The sequence below is a fragment of the Notamacropus eugenii genome, chromosome 5 (assembly GCF_028372415.1).
Source record: "Notamacropus eugenii isolate mMacEug1 chromosome 5, mMacEug1.pri_v2, whole genome shotgun sequence".
NCBI classification, from domain to species: Eukaryota; Metazoa; Chordata; class Mammalia; order Diprotodontia; family Macropodidae; genus Notamacropus; species Notamacropus eugenii.
Window position 1 is genome coordinate 144302041 of NC_092876.1, and position 7572 is coordinate 144309612.

At 37.9% G+C, this 7572-nt stretch overlaps 1 pseudogene; it reads left to right on the plus strand.

The window, feature by feature from the left end:
- The first annotated feature begins 256 nt into the window (after positions 1-256).
- On the plus strand, positions 257-4330 carry LOC140505307 (L-lactate dehydrogenase B chain pseudogene; annotated as a pseudogene).
- The last annotated feature ends 3242 nt before the right edge of the window (positions 4331-7572 follow it).

Here is a 7572-nt window from a genome sequence, read left to right on the forward strand (position 1 = left end):
ACATACACTTACACACACATATATATTCAGATATCAATAATCATAGTTACATATAGACATATACATTCATATGCATCTAGGTAAGACCATACAATACTTATTTATCCTCTGTTTCTCTAAGGGTAGATAGCCTCATCCTTCATAAGTCCAAGTCTTCCCATATTTTTCCAAGTTCACCAACTTGTCATTCCTTCACCACAGCAATGTTCCCACCTTATACTGTCTAGTTGTTTTAAATAGTCCAAAACAACATGGATCAATAAGGCTGACATAGTATAGTTTCCCTATTTTCTCTTTTGATTAAATCTATTTTAACCTTAACTTAGTCTGAGATAATGATTACCACACCTGCTCCTTTTTCCCTAACAAATTCTACTTTTGATCTTTATTTTGTATTTGGCATATCCCTTATTTCCTATCCCTCCTGACTCTTCTATTTTTACTTCTACCCACTACCTTGCCTTCCTATTACTTAATCTATCCCCTCCCTTATCCTCCCATTCCCATTAATCTAAATACCCCTCTATACCCCCTTTAACCTATTCCCTCACCCTCCTCTCTAAAGATCCCCTCCCTTATCCTCTCTCCCCTCCTTATCCCCTGAACATTTTGTTTTTTCTGAATTTAGACTTTTATATACACATATGTGAATACACATACACATGTATATATGTATTGTTCCCTCTTGAACCCATTCCCAATGAAAGTAGGTTTCCAGAACTACCAGCCCTTCTCCTCCATTTAATTCCTCTGTCAGTTCTTCCTCTCTCACCTCATTTGTTTAAGATAATTACTCCTTTTAGCTGTTCCTAAACAGTTTTATTTTTTAAGAATCACATCATACTCAGGTCTTACCCAGTCTTTCTTATGAACTACCCAATTACTAATGAAAATATTGGACATATGTTTTATATTTTATACACATAAAAGGTAAACATTCTATCTTTATTGAATCCCTTGTGATTAAGTCTTTGGTATATACCTTATGTTTCTCTTGGCTCTTGTATGTCAAATCTTTTATTAAGTTCTGGGGTTTTTTTGTTTAAAAAAACCAAAATCCTAGAAGTCTGATCATTTATTAAATGTCCATTTTTTTCATTCAGGATTATGCTTAGCTTTGCTGGGTATGATATTTTCAGCTAGAACCCCAGTTATTTTGCTCTTCAATATATAGTATTTTAAGACCTGCAATCTTTTAGTGTCACCACTGCTAGGTTTAGTGTGATTCTAATTGTGGCACTGCCATATTTAAATTGTTTTTTTCTTGTTGCTTGTAATATTTTATCCTTGAGCTCGGGATTTTGGAACTTGACTATTATATTCATGTGGATTTTCCTTGTAGGATCTCTTTCAGCTGGTGATCAGTGGATTTTTTTAAATTTCTACTTCCACCTCTTGTTCTAATACTTCAGGACAATTTTTCTTTAATTATTTCTTCTATTATTGTATCAAGATTTTTTTTATCATAACTTTTAAGTAGTACAATTATTCTTATGTTTTCTCTTATTGATCTGCTCTCCAGATCAGTTATTTTTCTTATGAGATGTTTCACATTCTCTTCTATTTTTTCATTCTTTTCTTTTGTTTTATTATTTCTTAATCTCCTATAATTTCACTAGCTTTCCTTTGCCCAATTCTGATTTCAAGAAGTCATTTTCTTTCTTAAGACTCTGGATCTCCTTTTCTAACTGGTTGACTTTCTTTAATAATCTTCTTGTAGATTCAGACCCCCCACCAAAAAAAAAGTGTTGAAACTCATAACACTAGCATACAAAGACAAAAAAGAAGGAAGGAAAAAAGAAAGGAGGGAGGGAGGAAGGAAGTATTCATTCCCTCAAAAAGTTTAGATTATGGTAGCTAGGGCATGACTGGAGAAAGACGTAGTTGATCTCTTCTCTATTTGGGACAAATTTCATCACAGGCAATCAACTACTCTTTAGGCAGAACAAAATGGCTACTCTTAAAGAAAAACTGATTGTTCCAGTAGCCGAAGAGTAGGCAGCAGTCCCAAAGAATATGATTACTATGATGGGTGTTGAACAAGTTGGTATGGCCTGTGCTATCAGCATACTTGCAAAGAGTCTTGCTGATGAACTTGCCCTTGTTGATGTTTTGGAAGACAAACTCAAGGGAGAAATGATAGATCTGCAGCATAGGAGCTTATTTCTTCAAACTCCTAAAATTGTGGCTGATAAAGATTACTCTGTCACTGTTGGTTCCGAGATTGTTGTAGTCACTGTTGGAGTCGCCTCAATTGGGTACAAAGGAATGTGAATGTCTTCAAATTTTGAATGTCTTCAAATTTATTATTCCCCAGATTGTAAAGTATAGCCCAGACTGTATCATAATTGTGGTTTTCAACCCACTGGATATCTTTACATATGTCACCTGGAAATTGGGTGTCTTGCCAAAGCACCGAGTGATTGGTAGTGGATGCAATTTGGATGATTCTGCTATCTTATGTCTGAAGAACTTGGCATCCATCCAAGCAGCTGCCATGACTGGATCCTTAGAGAACATGGGGACTCAAGTGTGGCTGTGTGGAGTAGAGTGAATGTGGCAGACATTTCCCTCGAAGACCTGAATCCAGAAATGGGAACTAACAATGATAGTGAAAACTGGAAGGAGGTTCATAAGCTGGTGATCGAAAGTGCCTACAAAGTGATCAAAGCATACACTAACTGGGCTATTGGATTAAGTATTGCTGATCTAATCGAGACCATGTTAAAAAATCTCCCCAGGATTCATCCTGTATCCACTATGGTGAAGGGGATGTTTGGCATCAAGGATGAAATATTCCTTAGCCTTCCATACGTTCTGAATGCCCGATGACTGACCAGCATTATCAACCAGAAGCTAAAAGATGATGAGGTAGTTCAACTCAAGAAGAGAGCAGATACCTTGTGGGACATCCAAAAAGACCTGAAAGACCTGTAACATTCATAGTAATATTCTGTAGAAACCCAATCAACAGGACATGAGTCGCTGTGCCCACTTAGTAATTGGCCATCTTGGTGGATAGAATTTTTCTCTTGAACTCAACTCTGGCCACAGCATCAAAGTATATGATTAAAAGCCTTGCTATATGAACCTATGAACCAATAAATATACCACTGAAGTGTGGGGGAAAAAAGAAGTTTAGATTCTACCAGAATAAAAGTAAAAGTTGTCTTGACACTTAAGAGGAATATGGTGGAGCCAAGCTGGGGAGGGTCAATTGTTAAATTATCACTGTGAACATTTACATGTTAGATATCCACAAACACTATACATCAAGGCTCAATTTATTATATTGTTGATTGTCTAGACTTAAGAAAGTAATGGTGAAAATGTTAATAATGTATATTTAACTTCTGTTATAAGTATGTCCTGCTTTATTTTTTTCAGAGACCCAGTTGTTAAACATTGGCCAGCACACTGCATAGGACCAGCATGAAATGGTGGCTAGAATGCTGAATCTGGAATCAGGAAAAGTAAGTCATTTCATCCTAGAGTCTGAGTTTCTGTAAAATGGGGGTAATAAAACCTGTATGACATGTCTCATGGGTTGCTTTAATCACAAGTAAAGCAATCTAGATAAAATTCTTTGTAAACCTAAAAGCATTACATAAATTGTAGGGGATTTTGCAGGACTGGACCTGTGATTTCATTATCATAGGCAATCCCCTACAATGAAAACCCCCTGCATCAATGCAGATAAATAACTTGTCTGTAAATTAGTCTTAGAGAATTGCCTGGGGCTCTGAGAGATTAAATGACTCACTCATTGTCACACAGCTGGTATATGTCTAAGGCAGCAGTGAAATTGATATTCACCACTTCTTGTCATCTTTCTTGAGTACTCAAATTGATCTCTGCTCTCATTAATTTGGGAGATCCTTCCCTGCCTGTCTTTCATCCATGTACTCCTGAAAGTTTCCCTAACAGTTCACCCAACAACACAAGGATACCAGTGGAACACTCTGGCTGTCTACTTGCCATCTTTTCTCTTTCTGTCATATAATTTTTTGTTACCCTCATTCATTTCAGTTCTTCTTCAGAATTTGGCATTAGTTACATATTAGAGTACCCAAGGGACTCAACAAAAATCTTATGGAAAAAGAAGAAGGGCCTGATGTCAAATAACCAGTATTTTTGAAAAAAGCCTCCAATAGGCATAGAAGAGAACAGAAAAAGGCCAGAAAGTATCACAGACAGGCAGGACAGCTTTGAAAGCTCTAGTCTGAATTATTTATAATAAAGGAAAAACAAACTATACAAAACAGAGATCCTTAGTTTCATGTATAACCCCTTTCTTCTGTTCTACATTTTATTTGGAAGTGCCCATTTTATCTGGTGTTTGTTAAGTTCAGAATAAAATATTTTTTTAAAAAGGAATTTCCAACTTCCCACTCCCTCCCAATTAGACTCCACTTTGCATTTCTCTTATTCTTGCCACCTTTCTACTCTATAATGAGCATCTATTGCTTTTTTTAAACCTGTGATCCAGATTACAATGCGTAGCTGAATGTATAATTTACAGAGCTCATCTATTAATATGTATGTCATGGACAGGCACCACAAATAGACAATGAACTAGGACCAGAGATGAATAAGATGAGGATTGCATCAGCAGCTTGGAAAGTTCCTTTAATGACTCCAAGCTTCTTCCTGAAACTAAGGCCCATCTTTTTAAACACTCATGTTCTAGTGTTGCTGTAGGGCTGTGAGACATGATACCAGGTTGTCTCTGACAATTTGAAGTTGGCAATTCCCCCAGAGAATGATAGAGATGCATGTGGTGGGAAAGAGCAGGCTGTAGCCTGCTCAAACATTTGTAATGTTTGTAAAACATTACAAATAAGGAATTATGAATGAGAAGTGAGGTGAAAGATAACACCAAAGAAATATGAGATTGGAAATGATGGGTCATTTGTGTATGAAGAGGGATTGAAGAGTAATTAATGAAGAGTCTGTGTGCTCCATTGCTATACTTGGGATATCAAGAGAACATGAGAAACTCCTCTCTGCAATGTTGGGCTGAACCCACGTGGTAAATTTATAGAAGTCTTGAACAGGAGTGGCATAGGATAGGCAGACCAGGAAGGGTGGTGATCTGTTTCACTGAAGAGCATATCCACATCAAATGAGTTCACTAGATGTCATGGCTCATAATATACTCCATTGTATATTACCTCAAAATGCTGGACTTCAAAGTCATCTCCTATAAGCTTCCACTAGGTGGTAGCAATTCCATTATCTTCACGTCCACTTGATTTTCCATTAAGATTCAATGTAGGAACAAAGTGTTATTTTATTTTTAAATCATCACATAGGAATGTGTGATTCTTGCCACCAAAGGGCTCTCAAGTTATTGGGTGATTATGGCAAGACCAACACACACATAAGACTAAAGGAAAGAGAGGAAAGGAAATCACTGTGCTTAACATGATATCAAAAGCATTTCCATCTTTTATCTCCTTGGGCAGATGTGGGTGGAGAAAAGCTGGCAAGGCAGGATACAACAACAAAGCACATCTCCTTCTGGGCTAGAGACCACAGCAACAGAAAAACAAAAGATGCATCATTTCCTCAATGGGAAAAGGGAGATATGAAGAAGACTGAAAGCAGCTTGTGAAGTCTCTGAAAAAGGAGGAGACCATTTTCCAGTGTGTGGAGAAGAGTAGATGCCAGGGATCTGTCAAACCTTAGTGCTGCCCTCCTCTCTTGATGATGGAGACAGATTGCTGTTGCTGGTCAGTCCTTCATTCTTGAAAAAGACCAGTGACGTCAGGGATTAGGAAGACAGACTTTGCTGCAAGGCAATGAAATGCAGTGGAAGGAATGCTAAGCTAAGAATCATGGATCCTAAGTTTGAATCCTGGCTCTGCCACTTAAAGCTGGGTTTCAAACTCAGGATACATGACTCTTAAGGCCCAGGTGGCCTTAAATAAGGCTCTTTGACTCTCTGATGCTCAATTTCCTCACCTATAAAATGAGGGAGTTGGACTAGATAACCACTATATCCTTTCAGTTCTAGATCCATGATATTAGGACTGCCTAAAAGTGACATTTAGGCTTGTATCAATTCTACTCCAAGAATTATAGGCTGGATTTAGGACTTTATACTAAATAAGGAGAATACAAGCAATATAATGATTTATTAGCAATGAGCTGCAATCATGACCAGCCTTTGGCAAAGTCATAAAGTAGATAAAGAGGCCCTCTACTTTTCTTTCTGTGACCCTCCTCCTTTTATCACTATTTCTATCTGTGCACCAGAGGTGTCAAACTCACAGCCTACCAGCCCCCAGGACTCCTGAATGAGGTTGAACCAGATCCAAATGTCACTGGGAAATATTTCATAAAATAAATATATAGCAAATATGCAATAAAATATAAATAACATTAAATTTTGGAAGTAAGCCAAGATAGTGCCCACAGGGATCCTTCTGTACTGATGAGTAGCCACAGTTCTGTTTTAGTTTGATACCACTGCTCTATACTATCCTGTCTTCCCTTCCTCCCTACACACATTCATTATATTGTTCTGAGAGCATATGTAGTGGTAAAAAGGCAAGACAAGGGACTAGGAAGACCTGGGTTTGAAGTTCATCTTTGATATAGGGGCTGTGAAACCTTGGGTGAGTCTCTTTCCCTCTTTGAGTCTCAATTTCCTCAGTTATAAAAATGGAGGAGTTAGACCAAATGACCTCTTCTGGCTCTAACTGTAGAGTCCTCTCTGATCATCAGGTCATTATAAGGATCAAATGAGATTCTGTAGGTAAAGCACTTTACAAATACTCCAGGTACTAGATCAGGGGTGGGGAACCTGCAGCCTTGAGGCTGCATGTGGCCCTCTAGGTCCTCAAGTGTGGATTCTGTCAAAGGGACACACTTGAGGATGTAGAGGGCCACATGCGGCCTCAAGGCTGCAGGTTCCTCACCCCTGTATTAGACAAATGTGAAGAATGGTTATAATTAATGAAACCATACACTACATGGCACCTCACAGTTTTCAAACTGTGCAGAGACAGTGTGATGGAAAAAGTGCTGGTCCTGAGGGTCAGAAGATAAGCTTAATTCTCAACATGATGATTGCTACTTGGGTGACTCTGGTGAGTCTCCTGACTTCTGCCAGCCTCAATTTTCTCATCTGTAAAATAATAAACCTTATATGATCTACAACATAGAGTTATGTTTTAGAAAAGGTTTTATGAAACTAAAGCACTAAAGATGTGAGTTGTTACCTCATAGGTCTATTATTAAAGCATTATAGTATTTTTAGAACAAATTATTATAATCTGCTTTATTTGATCTAGTCACATAACTCCTTTGCTCAAGAGGCTCCAGTGGATCCTTCTTGCCTCTAAGATAAAACACAACCTGCTCTGTTTGGCTTTTAAGGATCTTCACAATCCAAGCTTCAGCCTATCTTTCTAGACTCATTGCAAATTAGTCTTCCTGCTACCTACAGTGGAGTCAGATTGGGCTATTTGCTTTTCCCATACAAAATGGTCCATCTCTCAACTATGATTCTTTGTAGGCTGTCTTTCCTGCCTGGCATATACTCCATTCTCACCTCTATCTCAT